Source organism: Neofelis nebulosa, chromosome 4 (assembly GCF_028018385.1).
Source record: "Neofelis nebulosa isolate mNeoNeb1 chromosome 4, mNeoNeb1.pri, whole genome shotgun sequence".
NCBI classification, from domain to species: Eukaryota; Metazoa; Chordata; class Mammalia; order Carnivora; family Felidae; genus Neofelis; species Neofelis nebulosa.
This window is the reverse complement of record NC_080785.1, coordinates 92,547,424-92,571,202: the sequence shown is the minus strand read 5'-3', so window position 1 is coordinate 92,571,202 and position 23,779 is coordinate 92,547,424. Positions and strand designations below refer to the sequence as shown.

Genomic DNA, 23,779 nt, shown 5'->3' with positions numbered 1-23,779 from the left:
TTCACAGTGTTGTGTCACCTTCAGCACTATTTCTAGAGCCTTTTCATCATCTTAAAAACTCTACAGTCATCAAAGCAATAACTCCCCACTTTCCTTTTCCTCTACTCCTTAGTAACCTCTTTTCTATTTTCTGTCTCTATGAGTCTACATAGTCTAGATAGTTCATATAGATGGAACCATACAGTATTTTTCCTTTGGAGTCTGGCTTACTTGATGTAGCACAATGTTTTCAAGGGTCATCTATGTTCTAGCACATATCAGAGCTTCATTTCATCTTTATGGTTGAATAATGTTGCATTTTATGTATTGTCCATGTTTTGTTTATTCATCTGTTGATGGATACTTGGGTTGTTTCCTCCTTTGTGGAAATAATGTTGTAAATAATGCTGCTGTGAACATTGGTATACCAGTGTCTATTTGAGTCTCTGTTTGTGGTTTTTTTTGGGTGTATACCTAGGTGTTGAATTGCTGGGTCATATGCTAATTCTCTGTTTAACATTTTCAGGATCTGTCAACTATATTCTACAATGGCTGTCCACTTTCCATTCTCACCAACAGTGTACTAGGTTTACAATTTCTTCACATACTTATCAGCACCTATTATTTTCTTTTTCTTTCTTTATTTTTTGGAAACAGTAAAGATCATTTACTTCAGTCACATGTCTGCAATCTGGGCAAGGCTGGGAGGGGGACTTGGGGAGGTCTTATCTCTGCTGCAAGAACATCAGCGGGGGTAGCTTGGATGGGGCAGGAAGATGTGCTTCTTCAGATGGCTCACTCACAAGGCTGATGCTGGTGACCAGCTGTGAATTTAGCCAGGGCTGAGGCCCAGTAACCTAGGGTCCTCTCCACAAGGACCTCACCATCTGGCCTGTGCAGGTATCACAAGGAAAAGAGTGGGGCCAAAAGTTGCCTCTCAGGACCTAACCTCAGAAATCATGTAACACTTATTATTACTTCCTTTCTTTCTCCCTCCTTTCCTCCCTCCCCTTTTCTTTCTTTCTTTCTTTCTTTCTTTCTTTCTTTCTTTCTTTCTTTCTTTCTTTCTTTCTTTCTTTCTTTCTTTCTTTCTTCCTTCCTTCCTTCCTTCCTTCCTTCCTTCCTTCCTTCCTTCCTTCCTTCCTTCCTTTCTTTCTTTCTTTCTTTCTTTCTTTCTTTCTTTCTTTCTTTCTTTCTTTCTTTCTTTCTTAAATAATTGTCACCCTAGTGGGTGTGAAGTAGTATCTCATGGTTTTAATTTGTATTTCTCTAATGACTAATGATGTTGAGCATGTTTTTATGTGCTTATTGGCCATTTGTATATCATATTCGGAAAAATGTCTTTTCAAGTCTTTGCCCAGTTTTTAGATTGGGTGGTTTTTTTGTTTGTTTGTGTGTTCTTGAGTTCTAAATATATTTTGGAAACTAGTCTTTTATTAGATAGTTGGTTAACAAATATTTTGTCCCATTCTATTGGATGTCTTTCCACTCTGTTGATAGTATCATTTGATGCAGAAGGTTTTGTTTTGATGAAGTCCAACTTATCTTTTTTTCTTTTGTTCCCTGTGCTTTTGATGTAATACTTAAGAAACTGTTGCTGTGGTATGATATCACTTACACGTGGAATCTAAAAAACAAAACAAACCGACAAACAAAAACAAGAAGAGAAACTGAACAAACAAGTAGTTACCAGAGGGAGAAGGATGAAGGGATAGGCAAAATAAGTGAAGAGGATTAAGAGGTACAAAATTCCAGTTAAAAAATAAATCACAGGGATGAAAAGTACAGCATGGGGAATATAGTCAACAATATTATAATAACTATAGTTGTGATAAGCATTCTGTAATATATACGATTGTCAAATTACTACATGAAACTAATGTAATGTTATATGTCAATTATACTTGAATTAAAAAGAAGAATCATTGCCAAATCTAGGACATGATTTCACCCTAAAAATTCTGAGTTTAATGTTTAGATTCTTCAGTTTAGATCTTTGATCCATTTTGAGTTAATTTTTATATGTGGTGCAAGGTAGGATCTAGTTTCATGCTTTTGTATGTGATGTTCAGTTTTCCTGCACCCCTTGTCCAAAACACTCTCCTTTCTCCTTTGGATGGACTTGGCATCCTTGTTGAAATTTAATCAGCCACTTATGTGAAGGTTTATTTCTGGGCCGTCTTTTCTGTTCCACTGGTGTATATGTCTGTCATTTTGCTAATACCATATTATTTTGATTACTTTAGGCTTGTAGAAAGTTTTGAATGAGAAGATTGAATTCGCTTTGTTATTTTTGAAAATTGTTTTGGTTATTCACGATCCCTTGAAATTCTGTGTGAATTTTAGGACTGTTTTTTCTATTTCTGTAAAAAGGTACTATTGGGATTTTGATGGGGATGACATTAGATCTTTAGATTACTTTGGGTAGTGTTGTCATATTAAAACACTAAGTTTTCTGATTTATGAAGACAAAACTCTTTCCATTTATTTAGGCTTTTAATTTCTGTTGGAAATCTTTTGTAGTTTCCTGTGTATGAAGCTTTTAACCTCCTTAATTAAATTTGTTCCTAAGTATTTTATTCATTTTGATACAATATAAATGGAATTATTTTCTAATTTTCTTTTTGAATTGTTCATTGCTAGTATATAGAAATACAGCTGCTTTTTGTGTGCTGATTTTGTGTCATGCAACCTTACTGAGTTCATTTTTTAGCTCTCTACATGTGTCTTCTTCAGGATTTTCTGTATAAAAGAACAGAAATCATATTACATCTTCCTTTCCAGTTTGAATTCCTTTTATTTCTTTTTCTTGTCTAATTGCACAGGCCAGAACTTCCTGTACAACGTTGACTAGAAGTGGAGGAAAGCAGGCATTTTTTTTTTTCTGGATCTTAGGGAAAAATGGTCAGTCTTTCATCATTGAGTATGATGTTGGCTGTGGGTTTTTCTTATGTGGCCTTTAATATGCTAAGGATTTTTTTTTTAATTTCTTCTTAATTAAGTGTGTTTATCACAAAAAGATGTTGAATTTTGTCAAATACTTTTTTATGCAAACTGAGGTGATAATGTGATTTCTTTCCTCCATTATGTTAATATAGTGTATTATATTAATTTATTTTTGATTTTTTAATTTTTAAATTTTTACTTATAAATTTATTATTTTAAATGTTTATTTTTAAATTTAAATTTAATTTAAATTTTAGTTAACGTGATGTGCAATATTGGTTTCAGGAATAGAATTCATTGATTCATCACTTACATACAACACTCAGCACTCATCACAACCAGTACCCTCATTAGTACCCATGAACCATCCACCTCATCTTCCACCCACCTTCCTCTGTTAACCCATAGTTTGTTCTCTGTCATTAAGTGTCTCTTGTGGTTTGTTTCACTGTCTTTCTTTTACCAACCACCCCCCTCGCCGCCTTCCCTTATGATTATCTGTTTTGTTTCTTGAATTCCACATATGAATGAAATCACATGGTATTTGTCTTTCTCTGATTGACTTATTTCACCTAGCGTAATACATTCTAGCTCCATCCACATCCTTGCAAGTGGCAAGATTTCATTCTTTTTGATGGCTAATATTCCATTGTACATGTATATACCATATCTTCTTTATACATTCATCATTTGAGGGACATTTGGGCTCTCTCAATAGTTTGTCTATTGTTGATAATGCTGCTATAAACATTAGGGTGCATGTACGCCTTTGAATCTGTATTTTTGTATCCTTCGGGTAAATAATAGTTCAATTTCTGGATCTTAGGGTAGTTCTGTTTTTACTTTCTTGAGGAATCTCTATACTATTCTCCAGAGTGGCTGCACCAGATGGCATTCCCACGAGTAGTACAAGAGGGTTCCCTTTTCTTAGCATCCTTGCCGACACCTTTCGTTTCATGTGTAGTTAATTTTAGTCATTCTAATAGGTGTGAGGTGGTATCTCATCATGCTTTTGATTTGTATTTCTCTGAGGATGAGTGATATTGAGCATCTTTTCACGTGTCCGTTAGCCATCTGGAGGTCTTCTTCAGAAAAGTGTCTATTCATGCCTTCTTCCCATATGTATGTTTTTTAAGTGTTTATTTTTGAGAGAGAGAGCATGCGTGCATGCCAGTGGGGAAGGGGCAAAGAGACAGGGAGACAGAGAATCCAAAGCAGGCTTCAGGCTCAGAGCTGTGAGTGCAGAGCCCAACATGGGGCTCAAATCCACGAACTGAACCGTGAGATTATGATCTGAGCCAAAGTCAGACACTTAACCAGCTGAGCCACCCAGGTACCTCTCTTCTTCCCATTTCTTAACTGGATTATTTGTTTTTTGAGTGTTGAGTTTGTTTTAAAGATTTTAGTTTCGTTGATTGTTTCCCTTGCTGTGCAGAAGCTTTTTATCTTGATGAAGTCCCAAGAGTTCATGTTGCTTTTGTTTCCCGTGCCTTTGGCGACATGTCTGGTAAGAAGTTGCCTTGGCCAAGATCAAAGAGGTTCCTGCCTGTGTTCTCCTCTAGGATTTTAATGGTTTCCTGTTTAATATTCAGGTCTTTCATCCATTTTGAATTTATTTTGTGTATGGTGTGGAAAGTGGTCCAGTTTTATCCTCCTGCATGTCGCCATCCAGTTATCCCAGCACTATTTGTTGAAGAGACTTGTCTTTTTTTCCATTGGATATTCTTTCCTGCTTTTTTGAAGATGAGTTAACCATATAGCTGTGGGTACATTTCTGGGTTTTCTCTTCTGTTCCATTGTTCTGTGTTGTGTGTCTGTTTTTGTGCCATTACCAGACTGTCTTGATGACTAGAGCTTTGTAATATAAACTTGAATTCTGGAATTGTGGTGCTTTCAGTTTTTTATTTTTCAGGATTGCTTTGGCTATTCATGGTCTTTTGTGGTTCTCCACAAATTTTAGGATTGTTTGTTGTAGCTCTGTGAAAAATGCTGGTGGTGTTTTGGTAGGGATTGCATTAAATGTGTAGATTGCTTTGGGTAATATAGACATTTTAAAATAATGTTTGTTCTTCCGATCCATGAGCATGGAATGTTTTTCCATTTCTTTGTATCCACTTGATTTTCTTTTATAAGTGTTCTATAGTTTTCAGAGTATAGATTTTTACCTCTTTAGTTAGCTTCATTCCTAGGTATCTTACTGTTTTTGGTGTAGTTGCAAGTGGGATTGATTCCTTGATCTCTTTTTCTGAGACTTCATTAGTGTATAGAAATGCAACAGATTTCTGCATGTTAATTTAAAAAAAAAATTTTAATGTTTATTTATTTTTGAGAGACAGAGAGAAAAAGTGTGAGCAGGGAGGGGAAGAGAGAGCGGGAGACACAGAATCCAAGGCAGGCTCCAGGCTCTGAGCTGTCAGCACAGAGCCTGATGTGGGGCTCGAACCCACAAATTACAAGATCATGACCTGAGCCAAAGTCACATGCTTAACTGACTGAGCCACCCCGGCGCCTCTGCATGTTGATTTTATATCCTGTGACTTTGCTGAATTCATGTATTAATTCTAGCAATTTTTTGGTGGAGTCTATTGGGTTTTCTACATAGAGAATCATGTCGTCTGCAAATAGTGAAAGTTTGACTTCTTCCTTGCCAAATTGGATGCCTTTTATTTGTTGTCTGATTGCTGAGGCTAAGACTTCCAGTACTACGTTAAATAGTAATGGTGAGAGTGGACATCCTTGTCTTGGCTCTCAGTTTTTCCCCATTGAGGATGGTATTAGCTGTGGGTCTTTCATATATGACCTTTATGATGTTGAGGTATGTTCTGTTTATCCCTACCTTGTTGAAGGTTTTTATCAAGACTGACTGCTGTATTTTGTCAAATATTGATTGATTTTTGTATGTTGAACTATCTTTGCATTACAAAGTTAAATCCCACTAGTCATAGTATATAATCCTTTTAATGTGCTGCTGAATCTGGTTTGCTAGTACATTGTTGAAGATTTTTTGCATCTATATTTATAAGGGATGCCGGCCTATAGTTTTCTTGTACTGTCTTTGTCTGGCTTTGGCATCAGGGTAATGCTAACATATAGAATGAGTTAGGCAGTGTCCCTTCTTCCTCAGTGTTTTGGAAGAGTTTGGGAAGTTTTGGTATTCTTTAATAGTTGCTAGAATTCACCACTGAAGCCTTTTCATCCTGGGCTTTTCTTTATTGTAATTTACTACTTTATTTTGTGTTAATCAAATACTTGGCTGTATTCCATTTTATTTTGTCTGTGGATGTTTTACATTATTTTTGTAGGACTTCCACTAGGGATTACAACATGCCTCTTGAACTAAGCACAGTCTACCATGCGTCAAATCATTTCGGGTGAAATATTAGCTTCTTTGAAGTCACTGCTAAATCCCACATATGAGCTCACTCATTGAGTCCACTTTTATTGACTGCCTTCTTTTCTCCCATGAGTATGGGTCATACACTCATTTCTTTGCATGTGAAGTAATTCTTGAAAAAGTGGATATTGTGGATAATACATTATAGTCATTCTAGATTTTGTTATGTTCTTTGAGGTTTGCTTTTTTGTTGTTGTTTTAGCTGGCAGATAACTTGTCTCAAGCTATAGATTCTTTCCCCTCATACTCGGTTGTCTTTGTCTCTACTTAGTCTTTTAGCTTATGGCTCTTGTGTTTGTATGCTGGTGCTTGATGGATATCCCCTGTACCTCTGTAGTTAGCTGTTATGAAGAATTTTGGCAGAGTTGGTATTAAGATTGTGGGCCTCACCTCTATGTGTTTTTTTTTTCTTTCAGATTTTTTTCCCTAAATTTACAGCTGCTCTCTCAGCTGTAAGCTCTGTCCACTGACACTTCAATCTAATAAGGCCACAGCTTTCTGCTGCTTGAGCTGTGTGCTATTTGGGGGGTGCCAAAAAGGGCAGTAAACGTACATATCTTACCAGTCTTTTAGGGCAGACTCCCCTCTGATATTTGCGTGTCTTACTTGGCATCCCTTTGGATCTTGCCTCTGCATGTGTATTTCAGTGGTGCGCCAGGGATGTGGGTCTTGCTCCTTCTGTGGCTCTGTTGCTTTTAGAATGTCTCTCCTGAAACTTGTGGTGAAAATGTCTGCCCTGATTCCTGTCCTCTGCAACCTCCAGACTGTAAGCCTGTATTTTTCTGCTCCAGGAGCTGTGGATACAGGAATTAGGGGTGTTGGTGGGAGTAATGGTGCTGAGTGCCCTGAGACAAAAAAGCCCAAAGTTGTAATTCTTAACCATTGCATTTCTGTATTTCAAAGGTAAACCTTCTCTAGTCTGTTCCTGTCTATGGTCACTTTTCATTGCCCTCAGATAGTGTGTTTTGAAATCTAGTTTATCTAGATTTAGAAATTATCTTCAGGAAACCATGCCTGACCAACTCATTCTGCCGTTAATGGAAGCTAGACTAATAAGTATTTGCCTGTGTCTCATATGCAAAGTCCATAAAATTGAACAAGTATTTTAAATTTGAATTACCTTGAGAAAACTGTGTAGGTTGAGAATTCTTTTAGTTGCTTTTAGTTTTTAGGTATAATTAGGGGTAATGATAAATGCAGGACCTAAATATTATGTATATGAAATCTCGGGTATTCCAAATAATGAATGGATGCAAGAATGTTTAAGAGAGTCTAAGTAACCCCCAAACTTAGAACAATAAATTTTGGCCAGTCATTTTATCATTACTTTGCCTTTTGGAGTATTAGTAAAAGTTACTACTTTGTTTTGAAAAGATGACCTGTATTGTGGAAATCTTTACTTAAAGCCTGAAGTCAGGTTCATAGGCTCATTATTCTACCAATTTGTTTTCTAAGGTAAATGTTTACTTAGAAGAGCACATAGAAGGATGTCTGGGTGGCTCAGTCAGTTAAGCATCCGACTCTTGATTTTGGCACAGTTCATGAGATCGAGACCTGCATTGGGCTCTGTGCTTGGCGTGGATCCTGCTTAAGAGTCTCTCTCTTCCTCTGCCCCTCCCCCTGCTCATGCTCATTCGCACTCTCAAAAAAAAAAAAAAAAAAAAAAAAGAGCAGATAGAAATTATTCTTTGTCTTTGCCTAAACTAGTTTAAAGTAGCAATACCATTTCTTTAGTCTTTGAATATATTCTTTGAACAAAGAGGGGAGCCCAAAGGTTGAAATAAGTGCTATTTTACAGTGAGAAATTTAGTTTATTCAGCCTTGAGTAAGTTCTGTCCAGATATTTAGATATTTATCCATTTAAAAATAAGTAAGGATTTAGTGATAATAACTATTTAAATAGATGGATTCCCTGATAGTCGTCATGTTTTTGCTCATGAAGGTTGCTCAGCATTTGGAATTCTAATGTGTTTGAGCCTAATAACTTATACAGTTTAGTCAAAGGATAGTGACACACTCTGTGGTTTGGTTCCTGACTTCAAGTCAGAGTAGCTTAAATAAGTATGATGTGGTAGGCAAAGATTTAATGGGCTTCCAAAGACATTCACTTCCTAGTCCCTGGAACCTATGAATGTATTACTTTACATGGCAAAGGGACTTTGCAAATGTGATTAAGGTTATGGACCTTGAGATTGGAAGATTATTCTGGATTATCCAGGTGGGTCCATTCTAAATACATGAGTTCTTAAAAGTAGAACAGGAAGGCCTAAGAGTGGTCAGAGTAATGCAGTAATGGCAGAAGAGGCAGCAGAGATTTGAAGTATGCAAGTACTTAACCAGAGTCGATGGCTTTGAAAATAAAGGAAGGGGGCCATGTGCCAAGACATGGAAATGTCTTCTAAAAGCTGGGAACTGTCCTTAGTTGACAGCCAACAAGGAAGTGAGGACGACCTCAGTCCTACAACCAGAAGGAACTAAATTCTGCCAACAACTTGAATGAGCAAAGAAACATTCTCCCCTAGAGCCTCAAGAAAGGGATGCAGCTATGCCAACACCTTGATTTTATTAGCCCACTGGGACCCACTTTGGATTTCTTTTTTGTTTGTTTGTTTTCTTCTAATATTTATTTATTTTGGGAGAGAGAGAAAGAGAGTAAGTGTGCAAGTGGGGGGAGAGGGAGAGAGAGAGAGGGAGAGAGAATCTCAAGCAGTCTTCATGTTAGTCAGCACAGAGCCTAGCGTGGGTCTTGATCCCATGAACCATGAGATCATGACCTGAGCTGAAGTCAAGCGTCAGATGCTTGGGGTGCCTGGGTGGCTCAGTTGGTTAAGCGTCTGACTTCATCTCAGGTCATGATTTTGTGGTTTGTGGGTTCGAGCCCCACATTGGGCTCTCCACTGTCATTGCAGAGCCCACTTTGGATCCTCTGTCTCCCTTTCTCTCTCTGCCTCTTCCACACACACTCTCTCTCTTGAAAATAAACATTAAAAAAAAAAAAAAAGTCAGATGCTTAACCAACTGAGCCACCCAGGTGTCCTCCACTTTGGATTTCTAACCTCCAGAACTGTAAGATAATAAATTAGTAGTTTTCAAGCCTCTAAGTTTGTGGTAATTGTTATGCAGCAAATAAGAAATTAATAAATATAGCATCTGTACCAAATCAATTATCTGAAAGGAAAGTTACTTGTTCTGTAGGAAAGAGAATGATCTTTAAAAGTCTGCTCTAGGAAGACATTAGAGTCAAAACAAAGTAAAATATGCCCCCACTCACTCACCCACCCACCCGTAGTGTTTTAATGAATCATGTCTTTCCTCATGGAAGAAGAAAGTGCCAGAGTTATATGATTTTTTTTATTGGTAGGGAACAGACAACTTTCTTATATGCAGGTACACAATGTTAACTGGTGGTTTTAAAGTAGGCAGCTGCAGTGGGATCCTGCTTGTAAAATATGCCGCCTACTCTCCTGATATCATGGCTAGTGATACATTTTGTCCCCCTGTTGCTCTTAAAAAACAAGTAATGGCCTCAGGTCCTATTAAAGATTCTTACAGTCAGATAATTTGGGAATTAAAGAAAACTTTTTATTCTAACTAGATTTATATATTTAGCTCTATGCTGGTGCATATGTTTTAAACCCTACTTTGTGCTTATCTTTAAGACTGTTTTAGAGTTATGCAGATTGATAAAGTTCATTCTTGGTCTTTGGGACATACATAGGTTGTTTTTCCCAGATCTGATTACAGATGTGTCGTGGAGTCTGGTTATGAGTCATGGGTAACCCGTCATCTTAATTTCTAACAGATGTAAGAATAATAGGATCTCAATGCATGAGCAGAGTGTTTTCTATAAAGTGTCCTATTACGGTTAGTGGTTCCAAATCATGTTTATTTTAAACTATGTTCTGAGGAGTCCTAGGTATTTGGATGTAGGGATTGTCGAGTTTCTTGACTGATCCCTTAATTTAACTTTATTGAGAGTAATCTGCTTTTATCTTATTTATAAATTTGGGTTTGGTAAAATAATTTGTTTGAAGAAGTTAAATTGCTAAAAGAAGTTTGAAAATTGAAGTCATGCTATTTCTTGGGAGATGTATTAGATCATTGATTGAGTGATCTACAGAATCCAAATCTTTGCTTGGCAGAGACTTGAGGAAGAGTTATATCTTGGGACGGAGTGGAGAGCATAAATGGTTTAAACACATACCTACAGTTTCAAGAGTAATAAAATGGTGTTTTATTGGGATGTGCTGTATGATAACCTGCATCTTCCAGCTTGATCCAGTTACTTTTTGGGGATGGACGGCTATCTACGATGATGATCTCTTCCTTGGAAGATAGAGGAGAGAAGTAACCTCTCTGGGTTTTCTCCAGCTGTGATAATTGCTTGACAGAGGGTTAAGGATCGAGAGAATGTATTTTGCTTGTTTCTTTTGTTTTTAATGTTTGTTTATTTATTTTGAGAGAGAGAGAGAGAGAGAGAGAGAATATCCCAAGTAGGCTCTGTGCTGTCAGCGCAGGGCTCAGTCTCACTGATCTGTGATATCATGACCTGAGCCTAAATCAAGAGTCAGACGCTTAATTGACTGAGTCACCCAGGCGTCCCTTGTTGCTTTCTTTAACAGGTTTGCGGATACTTAAGAATAGTCACCTAATAGATACTTTCCACCTACAACTAAATAATGCAGTTGATATTTTAGAGTGAGCTAATTGTTCAGCAAAAATAAAAACTAAAAGGATTAGTTTAGAAGATTTCTACTGAGGGTAAATGACTTATGAATAAATCTTGTTAAATGGGTACACAGAGGCTATGTAATGTAATAACCAGAATAACAAAATATTCATCAAGTTTTCCTTCATCAAAGTAATACTCACTTTACTAACACTTGAGAGATTTTAAAACCTCATAAAATTATACCATAAAATATCTTAACTGTTCCTGCTATAAAATTAAAAGAACTTAGGCTTTGAAACCATCTAGACATTGGTTTAAATCCCATTTCTATCTGTCGTGATAACTGTGTGAATTTCAACAAGTGAACTTCACTGTTAGGTTTCAAAGGACTGTAGGGTAGATTTAATGAGTCAGAGTTTTTAGATTGCCTTTCACCTTGCTTAGCATATAATAGATCCCCCAAATATTGCTTTCTTCTTATTTTTCTTTCTTTAGAAATGGAAGTAAAGAGCAAATTTGCATGGTATTTTAAAGGTCACGTTGGGTATGAATCTTCATTTGTGGTTGTGTTATGTTGTAACATACAAAAATACTCTTTTTTTTTTTTCAAAAATCACATCATACAATGTACATTTATTGTGCATTTTTTTCTGATAACAAGATATTTAAATATTACTGTAAAGGTTTTCAATTTAGAGATGAGTACTGGAGGAGAATAAAAAACATTTAAGAATGGGTGCCTGGGTAGCTCAGTAGGTTGAGCATCTGACTCTTGATTTTGGTTCAGGTCATGATCCCAGGGTTGTGGGACTGAGCCCTGCCTTGGGCTCCATGCTGAGCACAGAGTCTGCTTAAGATTACCTCAACCCCCCCCCCCCCCCACCTCTCTCCTTCCCTCTGCCCCTCTCCTCTGTGCTCGTTCTGTCTCTCTCTCTCTCTCAAATTAAAAAAATTGAATTGGGCATATTGCATTTTCTGCTGACATTTTTCAAGGCTGTGTGTTTGTATAACTTTGTGGGATATCTCTAATTCTACATTTAACAATACTGAGTGGTTACTACTATTTGGATTTTAGTTATTTTCTTTAAAAATTTTTTTAAATTTTAAGTTATTTTAATTCTAGCTAGTTAACATACAGTATTATATTAGTTTCAGGTATATAATACAGTAACTCAACACTTCCATACAATACCCAGTGCTCATCACATGTGCACTCCTTAATCCCCATCTCCTATTTTACCCATCACCACCATCTCTCCTCTGGGTTTTAGTTATTTTCTTTTATTTATTTATTTAAAAAAATTTTTTTTAACGTTTATTTATTTTTGAGACAGAGAGAGAGCATGAACGGGGGAGGGTCAGAGAGAGAGTGGGACACAGAATCAGAAGCAGGCTCCAGGCTCTGAGCCATCAGCCCAGAGCCCAACGCGGGGCTCGAACTCACGGACCGGGAGGTTGTGACCTGAGCTGAAGTCGGACGCTTAACCGACTGAGCCACCCAGGCGCCCCTAGTTATTTTCTTTTAAATACTATGTTGTTTTGTAAGTCTCCGTGAAGAGTATCTGGTATCTGATGGAAGATATTCTGTGATCAGGGGATGAAAATGAACAGAATTGTGTTTTAGGAAGTGGAAAATGGAAATTGTGAGAGCTTGAGGTAGAGAGACCAGGTCAAAGGCTGACATGGTGGTCTGAGTATTGAGGGCTTACACTATGATGATTGAAAAGTGTAAGTATGTGTATATTTAGATGCCATCACACACTGTCAAATCTAGAAAGATTTTCACTGAGCTTTGGGTTTAAATTAAAATTTTTTTTGCCTGATAAAACATGATTATAGCCTTTTTTTCCAGCTTTATCTCTCCCTGCTTACATATTCATAGTCTGTGCACCAGCCAAATTGAATTGTTCCCTGGTCTGGAGACTCTGTTTTCTTGTTTCTCTGTAATTGCTCATGCTTGCATCTCTGCCTGATATACTGTTGTTGCCCAGAGGCTGTCAAAGTTCATTTCAATTGCTGTTTCCTTTCTGTAGTTTTTCCAGGTACAGTAGTCTCCCCCTCCCTTTTCTGTAGGGGGATACATTCAAGACCCCCAGTGGATGCCCGACACCACAGATAGTACTGAACCCTATATGCACCGTGCCTTTTCCTATACGTACATACCTATGATAAAGTTTAATTTATAAATTAGGCACAGTAAGAGGTTAACAACAATAATTTGAAAAGGGAACAGTTGTAACAACATATGGTAATAAAAATCATGTGAATGTGGTCTCTCTCAAAATACTTTGTTGTCCTGTACCCAGTCTTCTTCCTGTGATGATGAGAGATGATAAAAATGCCTACGTGGTGAGGTGAACGACATGGGCATTGTGATGTGGTGTTAGGCTACTACTGGCCTTCTGGCAGTAGGGGAAAATGAGGATCATCTGCTTCTGGACTACAGTTGACTGTAGCGACTGAAAACATGGAAAGCAAAACTACAGATAAGGGGGTATTACTCTACGTGTGTTCCCTTTCCTTTGTGCCCCATTGCTCTTTGTACTCTTAATTGTACTTAAATGTTGCTTGTGATATTGATATTGACAAACTTGTCTTATCGCCACCACTTTTGTAAGTTTATACAACCCAAACCTTTTATGAAATGTTCAAATTTGGGCAGATGAGGGTTAAGTGCTATTATAATGGGCCATTTAAAAGTGCTTTAATGATTTTTTTAATGCTTCCGAGATAACAGACTTGCTTATGATAGTAATTAGGATTTTATAGTTCTTGCTGCTTGGCAATTTCGTTCAGGCACTTTGTGAATCTGCTTGCTAGATCCTGTGACATATGTTACCAAGTTTTTAGAAACATTTATGTAAGTGGAGAAGTTAGTTGGATTTCATATGAATGGTATTGATAGAATAATACTGTATTTAAAAGTAGAAGCTACTCATACCTTATTTTTTGTATTTAATAACAGTGACGAAATATTTATATGATGTCTTTTATCATGTAGCTGAAAACTCAGCTCTTGTGGCTTTTATTATATCTGTTCTTACTGTACCTTTGAATCATGGGTAGGAAGAAGATGTTTTAATGAGGACGAGATATTTCAGGCAAAGTAGGTTTATCTTCAGTTGATGAAAATTCAGTTCTTTAACTTATCTTTTCAGAATTTGTCAACAGCCACCTCTGTGCAAGAGTGGAGTGTTGTCATGCTGGTCTTTCCCTCAGCCCAGATGGTTATTCATGTTTATGTCTTTGCACTTAACCTTTTTTCTGCCAGTTTTTTTTTTTCTAGAAATTTGATGAAAGAATATTTCAAGACAGTTTTCTGAAGGCTAATTAGTCTATCCATTTCTCTTGATTAGAAAATCTCTGAAAGTTGGGGATTAGGGGGAGGAGAGGAGACCTTTTTTGGTTTTTAAGAACATCTGTCTTATTTTCATTTGGAAGTGCCCCCTCTTTCTCCCAGCCAGTCTGCTTGACCCCTTAGATGTGTGCGAAGTGCTTGATATTCACTGCTTGAATTTTCTAGAGTCCATCCTTAGATTAAGCCAGAATTATATTACTACATTATATTATTGTTTCCTATATAGTTCTTTTTACAGAATTTCCTTGTAGTTTGATGCCTTTATTGTACTATGAGGAAAATTATAATCAGCCTTATTAGACTTCTTGCATTTTCCATAAGATCATTGTGGCCATTAGAAGGACATCAATGACTGTATGAGACTTTGGTTGTCTTTTTTTTTTTTTTTTAATGAGGTTTTGTTTTTTTTTTTTTTTAAGTTTTATTTATTTTTGAGAGAGAGAGGGAGACACTGAGTGAGCACGGGAGGGGCAGAGAAAAATCCCAAAGCAAGCTCTGCACTGTTAGGACAGAGCCCGATGTGGAGCTCGAACTCACGAACAGTGAAATTGTGACTTGAGCCGAAACCAAGAGTTGGAGGTTTAACCGGCCGAGACCCCCAGGCACCCCACTTCAGTTGGCTTTAAAGTTGTAAAGGGGTGCCTGGCTGGCTCAGTTGGAGGAGCGTGTGACTCTTGATCTCAACGTGGTAGATTCGAGCCCCACGTTGGGTGTAGAGGTTACTAAAAAAAAGATAACCTTAAAAAAAAGTTGTAAAAACATTGTTTAAACATTATGTACTTTCTGAGAAGATCCACGAAAGGCAATGCAATTTGGTCTCAATATTAGGAATACTTATCACTTCCACTGAACAGTAAGAGGATTTTTATTTAATTGATGCTAAGAGTCATGTAATCAATCCCTTTTCTCTCTTTATACGATCTTAGAGAAAATTTAGGGACAGTTTTTGACTCATCTCTTGTAAGAATGCAGGACTAAATGATAAGCATTTTGCATTGTATGTTTCATACCAGAGCTAATTTAATTTTTTTCCATTCTTTTAATCTATATTGCTCTGATTTTATTATTTTTTTCATTTAATTGTGTCTAAAATTGTATGTTTTTAAAAGTTGTCTTACAGTCTTCCTCAAATAAGGCAGGATGTAAGGTAGCATTTACCAATTTTGCTTTCCTACCTTCTTAGTAGATTTTTAGTTTTGGGTTATATACTTTTTTGAGGATCTTAATGAATTTGTAGCTCTTTGCTCCAATGAAAAAACACACATTCTTGTACCCATGAATATACCTGTGAATTTCATATATTCATTAATTTTCTAAACTGCAGTCATTGTTTATCTGGAATATATTATTTGGCAAATGTTTTTCTGTAAGGTGGCTATATCTGATCACCTGTACTGTTGTCTTTATATATTTAAATTGTATTCATAGCAGTCCATTTTCATTAACAATAACATGTTATGATTAGTTCTGTGAGTCAGTGAAAATGCTGAAAGGAAGAGTGATAACAGAAGATAATATCAATGTTGTTTGAAAGAATTCTTAGTGAAAAGGTTAATAAGAAATGTTCCTAGGGTTGAGTTTCTTGCAATACCATTTTGAAGTATTTATTATCAATGTCACTTAACTGTTATAAAACAGAATAGGAAATTAAAGTTGTCATAAATTATCAAACAGTAGATGAATGTTCCCTAAATTGTGTTGATGGCACAAAGGAAATTATAATAACAAAAGAAAATGTTTGACTGAAACCATCTAACTTGAGTGACATCTGTTCAAAAGATGCACCAAATATAGTTTTTAGTATTTTCACTGCAATTATTTTAAAAGTAATTTAAATTTTTAATTAATTAATTAATTAACTTATTGCCATTTTTTAAAAAGTAGGCTTCATGCCCAGTATGGGGCTTGAACTCATGACCCTTAGGTCAGGGGTTTCATGCTTTATCAACTGAGCCAGCCATGTGCCCCTTAAAAGTAATTCTTAATCCCGTATGTATAGTGTTACATTTTAATAGAAGTTTTATTTTGAAATGAGAAAAATATGCAAGTATAGTATTTGCCTTTAGGTCAAATTAAGGTAACGTTATAACAGACAGTAGTTGTGTAGTTTTATACTTAACTGGGTATTTTGTATGAATGAAGTAAAAGTAAGTAGCACTTTATAGTGTCCTGTTTCATATTTGGTACAATTTTATCTTCTGAGTGGATGATTTTTAAAGGAAATGTTTTCCCTAGATAAGTTCTTTTAAGGAAGTAAAACATAAGGAAGATAGCCTTGGCTCCAACTCTGGAGGAGAGCAGGCCACCTAACTTCTCTGAGCATGTTTTCTTTTCTTTTTTTTTTCTTTTTTTTTAATTTTATTTTTGGGACAGAGAGAGACAGAGCATGAACGGGGGAGGGGCAGAGAGAGAGGGAGACACAGAATCGGAAACAGGCTCCAGGCTCCGAGCCATCAGCCCAGAGCCTGACGCGGGGCTCGAACTCACGGACCGCGAGATCGTGACCTGGCTGAAGTCGGACGCTTAACCGACTGCGCCACCCAGGCGCCCTGAGCATGTTTTCTTATCCCTAGCAAAAGTGTCAGCAGGACTTCCCTCATTGTATTGTTGTGAGGATTTATAAGAGGAGAATCTAAAGAATTAACACAGCAGCTCATTTATTTAACACATTAAGCATTCAGTAAGTTTGGTTATGATTATGATTATTACTGAAAGGTTTCTCACAGGGAAAACTGAACACTGAGGACTGGGATAGTGTGTGGACTTCTGGAGGGAGAATAAATTTCAGTCCTATTTTGGTTTTCAGTGCTATAGGTCAGCAAGCCTTGTAACAATATACCTAGTATACACCAAACATTGTGCTAGACACTTTTCTAAGCCATTGATATTCATATTTCCATAATTAATTTGCTCCTAACATGAAAATAGTATAGGGGTGATTAACAACTAAATACAGTAAAAAGGAAATGCCTGGGGAAGAGGGGACCAGTTAAGTCATCAGGTCATCAATTCTTGAAGGGCCAGCTAACTGAATGAATGTAGGATTGTGGACAGCCGTGCTTATTCACTTAAGCAACAGCATTTACTGGGTGCCAACAGTGCACTTTCTTGACCATGCTGCACAAATAAACCCTCATCTCTCACTCCCTTACCATGCTTGACTTTCCCTTAGCACTTACCATCATCTGTAAGTTCACTGAAAGCCCAGCTCCATCGGTTCTTATCCCTACAACTAGTATATAGTAAATGCTCAATAAATACTTCTGGAATGAGTGAGTGAATGAATGAACGAATCAATCAATCAATAAAATTTTATTTCTTAGGAAGTGAATGTCCTGCTAGATTATAATATATAGAATTCAAATAAAATTTTATTATTAAATGAAGTAAGCTTAACATTTTTTACTTCAGGAAGGCATTATGGTCTGAGTTCTGAGCTGCTTCTATATTTTCATTGATTAGTTACTTGACTATCTGTCACTTTGATACATAGTCCATCTTCAAGTGTTTAAAGTAGTCATTCTGAAGTTTTAGCACACAAATCACCTGAGAGTACCTATTAAAATTTACAGTGAGAACTGCAACCACAGATATTCTGATTCATAAAGTCTAAGGTGGAGCCCAGAAATTGGAATTTCAAACAAACACTGTAAAAGATTCTGATATAGGTGGGATACATTTTGAAAAATACTCTCCTAAACAAGATACATGGGGTCAGAAATTTAAAAATTGTTCATTTCAGTTTCACTAATATTTACTGATCAGTTAGTATGTATCAGGCACTTATTGGGGAAGTATTATTAAAGGTTACAGTAGTTTATAGACCATTATTATATCATGTATCCACATGTATCATGTGGATTAAAGACAGCTTTTTTTAAAATAATTTTTTTAATGTTTATTTTTGAGGGAAAGAGTGCACACGTGTGAGTGGGGAAGGGAGAGAGAGAGAAGGAGAGAGAGGATCCCAAGTAGGCTCTGGGCTGATAGCAGAGAGCCCGATGTGGGGCTCGAACTCACGAACCACGAGATCATGACCTGAGCCAAAGTTGGACATTTAACCGACTGAGCCACCCAGGTGTCCCAAGACAGTTTTATACAGTTAGGTAGCTACAGTTTGCTAGCATTTTGTTGCTTGTAAGAAGTGATAGTTGGAAAAAATGTAATAGCAAAAGAAAGACTCCAGAATTGGGAAAACGGTTAAAGTGTACACTACGTAAATTTGATTTGTTACATTTTAACCTGTTTTAAGATATTAACAATATTGGGGTGAAACATATATCATTGGTTCTTCTTTACGCAATCAATATACAATATGTGCAATATACAGCATAAGACAATGGGATTGTATGTAATACTAATGGCTCCTGTATATATAAATCTTATGTATTTCTTACTCTTACAGTCTGTGTCTAATGTGGACAAGACTCTCATTTGTTAGCATTAACATTTTAAAATTTTTATGTTAAATTAAAAAATGTTCGTTTTGCATCTATTACTAGTATTGTATGTCCATAGTTGTCTGAGTGGAAAGCAATTATCTGTAATCTTAACAATAAGCTTAACAAGGTTCCCTTGTCCCTTTTACTTTCCACCGTGAAAAATTGCTGGATGTGCTTTGGTAGTCTACCTTGCTTAATGCCTCTCAAAAATATATGACATACTGCTTTCATGTAAGCAGGGTGAGGAAAATGACCTCAATTCCAGATACACTCTGCTCTCCTCCTTTATCTTACCTGATGCTTCAGGGTTTGATAGTGGTAGGAGTTGATATTGGTGGCAGTGACAGGAATGACAGCACTTTTTACCACCTGCTGGTGGAAGTACAAAGCTGTCATGCTTGAAAGCCAAGGATACAGCTTATAGAGGTCTGTTTAAAAAAAAAGTGTGAATAGAAGGGTAGGGATACTTAGGATTATTGCCACACATTATTTTATCATGAGCAGGGGGAGAAATAATTGTGTTTTAAGTTTGCTCAGCTCTTTTTCTCCTGCAAAAAGTGAATATTCTTTAATAAGAGGTGATAGCTTTTAAATTAAGATGAACCCAGTTTTCCATTTATTTCTCCATCTTAGTACCACTCTTTTCCAAACACTTGTGAGTTGTAATGTCCTGATAGTCTACTTTTTCTCATGCAATATGTTGTTATGTTACTAATCTGTCTAGTCTGTTAACTAGGGTTTCTTTTTAAAAAAAAAATTCCTTTCATTGTTCTGAATGCCTTTTACAAAAGGTCAGTCTTCAAATTAGTTTTCTTCTGTGAACTCTAACCCACAATTGTGTATTCACATTTCACTTCTCGAAGAGCTGAGCATCTCCGAGTATTTTAGATCTTTTTCCTGCCTTGTCTAGGTTTAATTATCTCCTTCCCCCCCCCCCCCCACCTTTTATATGGTCTGAGCTCCATTTTCCCCTAACATTTATTATTAGTCATCTCACGCTCAGCTTTCTTGAGTTCACTGCTGTCCCATAGGAGGCTTATGGGAGTACGTACAAGGACACTTTCCTGAGATGTAAAGAAAATAAGTTCCAGAAGTTTTCTTTAGTTTTTTTTTTTATTTCTCCTCTTACTTAGTGAAAAGGGAGAAAAAATACATTATTTTATGTTTTTTTCTTGCTTCTTCTCTCCATTTAGAAAACGTGTCTCAAAATTTGACAGGTTACCTTTCCTTCCTTTTTCAAGATAATCTTGAAAAATGTAGCTTGAAATTATTATAGAAGAGGGTTTATGTATTTGATACTTGTCATTGTCACATTTTAGAAATACTGCTAAATGTTTTTTTAATTAAAAAAATTATTTTTGTGCAGCCATTAACAAAGAATGAAGGAGACATGTATATAATGACTTCGATAGATATTCATAATTAGGAATAAAAGAGCAAAGGATGATTTTTATATTTTCTACTTTATGTACCTTGGCATTGTCCCATTGTTTATAACTGTATAATTAAAAAGTTACTGAAGAAGAAAATATGCATTCATTGGAAAAATGAATAAACCAATATGCAAAATATGAAGTGGATATTTTAAAACATTAGTTAGAAATTTTTATTTTGAATAGTTATAACCAGAACTTTTTAAAAAAGCCTTTATTTATTTATTTATTTGAGAGAGCACATGTGCACATGTGGGCGGAGGAGGGGCAGAGGGGCAGAGAGACTCTCAAGCAGTCTCCACGCCTAGCATAGAGCCCAGTGCAGGGCTTGATCCCACAAACGTGAGATCATGTTGTGAGCCAAAATCAAGAGTCGGGTGCTTAACCTATTGAGCCACCTAGGAGCCCCATAACTAGAACATTCTTGAATGTTACTTATTTTACTTAATTGAATTTTTTTGTCCTGCCAGAAATGTTTTTGTTTTTTTCCTCATTATCCATGTACTTTATGCATAACATAATTTAAAAGTTCTTAGATCATTGAGGAGAGTCTAGTTTCTTATGGTCCTTTTTTGGCCTTCATTTTTAATTCTTTAGTTTCTTATGCCAGTTGTTTTATTAACCAGTGACATACCATACCCTATTGATTCTGTGAAATGTGAAATTGCCTGACACATCTGTGTGCTCCTTTCTTTCCACAGCCACTGCCAGCACTTTTTGCCAGGCCTTTTGTTACCTGCCCCTGCAATGGCTGTGGCTTCCCATCTTCTGTGTCTTTTCCAGCCAACAGTTTGTTTTCTTAGCTTCCTATTTTGTGTCTTACCAATCAACCGTATCTACATATTGCTGATTGATTGATCGATTAATTGATTGATTTGTAGCCCATTTATCATTGTATTATTCCCCTGCTCAGGTATCTCTGCTGGCATTTAAAGCCCTCTTTCTGGCTTTTGGCTCCAGTTTAACTTATCAGATTAACTTCTCACTACTGTATTACTTGTCTTGTAAAGAGAACAATTTAGTCTTTCCAGATATGCTTCAATAGCTTTCCTCAACAGTGCTTTTATTTGTATTGTTCTTAAATCCCACACATTTCCTTTCTTGTTAAGTCTGTTAAGAACTTTACTTTTTTCTAAATAACATTTACTGCATTCTGCCTTTTTGTAGGTATTGCCAGACTTTTAACTACCTTGATTCTATATTAAACTTCCAGGGTAATAGCTTTATTTTATATGAGTATGTGTATCTGTCCTAATGCCCTCTACATTGTAAGGATCCAAGTTTAATTGAATTACAAATTTACAAAGCTTACTTAAACGTATCATCAAAATGTAATGAAACTCAACATTTTATTGACTTTGGAAAATAGTTTTCAAATTACTGTGTTGAATAAAGCCTGAAAAACACCTTTTTTTCTTATCTTTTAGGTTTTCACTTTTCAGTCTAACCTTAGGTAAATAGGAGTTTGGTTTTTAATGCCCAGGGAACTTAGATTTTGCTATCATTTCACGGCAGGGGGTGGGGTGGGGAGGGCTTCAGAAATAGACCACGTACCTAAAACTTGACTTGCCATGGTGAAAAGTACAGAAATACTATGAATGGCATTTTTAAAAAAACATAATAGTAAATTCTTACATTTTCACAATAGGTTTGAACATCTTTTGGGACTAATGCTAGAATAATAACCTCCTGAAACTAGCAAGCAAAAGAGTTCCATATCTTACTGAGCTCATAGTTGGTTAGTTTTTAAAAGAATAGTTTTTATTTAGATAGTTTTGAAGAATTAACCCAGTTAACTATATATAAGTTGATGCCAGTGTCTGTGATTTTTGGCATATGGGTTGAAAAATATTTTATGAAGGGTCCCATGTTGAGTTCACTGTTACCTCTATTGCTTTGGCATTTACAATTTTCATTCTAACATGAAAAATTGGCATTAATGCTTTTTTCCATAAAATTATTAGAAATGCAGTGAAAAACATACACATTTTGATGAGGTCCATCATGAGAAAAATAAAAGTATTTTACCTTTTCATAGAACAAACACCTAATGAAAAAAATTGTCTAAGCTTCTCATTTTCTCATTTAAGCTAAGGTCGGTAGTTGTAAGTGTATTTGCGACTTGTTTTCAAAAGCTGAACCTTTAACATAAATATTATTTTGGTTTACATACTACATACTATTTAACATTAGAAAGCTTTTAGAAGTTGTTTGGTAAGTCTGAATTTTCTTTGTTGTAAATCAGTGGATGTACTTTCGTATACCTGAAAGTTCATTACAGGAGGACAAAAAATGCTTGTTAATTGTCTGCTCTAGTGTCAAGTGTAGAAATAATAACAGTTTAGAAGGCAACATTATAATATTTGCCATTTATTACTTATTTTGTTAGGTTTCTTATTACAGACAACAAGAGGGCATGAAAGCAGTTTAGACAAATATATTTAAAAATATCTTTAACCGCGTTCTTTGGCATGCTTATAGACTTGAAGATTAAAAATATTTAAAACACAAAGGGTTTCTCTTAATATGAAAACTCTAAAAATAGTCTAATTTTTATTAAGATTATAAAATTGGAAACAATTATAATTTATGCTTGGAAGTTTAAGTATAAAATTAGTTTAAAAATTTTTAATGGCTATATTAGGAGATATTCTGTGTCAAATACGTTTACTGAATGAAAAATTTTTTAATATCTTAACAATGAAGAATTTCTCTAGGGTCCCCAAAATGTCTTACTTTCTTATGGTACATTTTGTTAAATTGAAGCATTTCTTTAATTTCATAAAAGTAGAAAACAAGGCAGAAGGACACTGTACCTTTGCCATGATTTGACATGTTAACATTATTATCAGAAAGAAATCTCTTATTAAATTTCCCATGTAACCTCATTGAATTCAAGCTATTGCATGGTGCTCACTTCCCAAGGGTTAAAGTATTCCATAAACTTCATTGGATCAATCTCAATCTCATTTAATTACATAAAAGTTATATATTATTGAATTGTTTGATGTAAAATTTTATTTAAAAATGAAGTGCTGCTTGATTTAATGGATACAGTGGTAAAAGAAATAGAATAAAAAACTGTCCAGTTAATTACTTATAAGGTAGCAACTACTATATTAGCCTATTTTTAAATAATTTATTGCTATTTTCCTGATACAGTCAGTGATGATTAGCACTCATTGACAGATTATTGGATTATAACAGTTGGAAGATATTTATTTGATATGAGATTCCCAAACCTGTTTTAGTAATTTTATATTTTCCAGCATGAATTGAAGAGGGCAGAATAAAGATTAAAGTTAAATTAAGTGGTGTAGAGTAAAAAATTGACAAGGTTTATTGTCGCTTTAATGATTTTAAGGGTGGAAATAGAACTATTGTATTTTGAAACATTTGGAAGCTACTATATATAGTATAGGAACTAGTATAGGAACATTGTGTAAATCATATTACTCTAAAGTTGCCATGTATCTACAGTTAGAAATAGTTGGCTTTGTGAATCTTCTCTACAGTGATACAAAGTTTTTTTCCCCCTTTTATTCAGATTTTAAT

The 23,779-nt window shown here is 35.7% G+C and overlaps 1 protein-coding gene and 1 long non-coding RNA gene across 4 annotated transcripts in view; one reads left to right on the top strand and one right to left on the bottom strand.

The window, feature by feature from the left end:
- Positions 1–23,779, top strand: part of COG5 (component of oligomeric golgi complex 5) — a 336,271-nt gene that overhangs the window by 58,383 nt on the left and 254,109 nt on the right. The window lies entirely within an intron of this gene.
- Positions 1–23,779, bottom strand: part of LOC131511010 (uncharacterized) — a 246,937-nt gene that overhangs the window by 213,261 nt on the left and 9,897 nt on the right. The gene's annotated exons all lie outside the window — the stretch shown is intronic.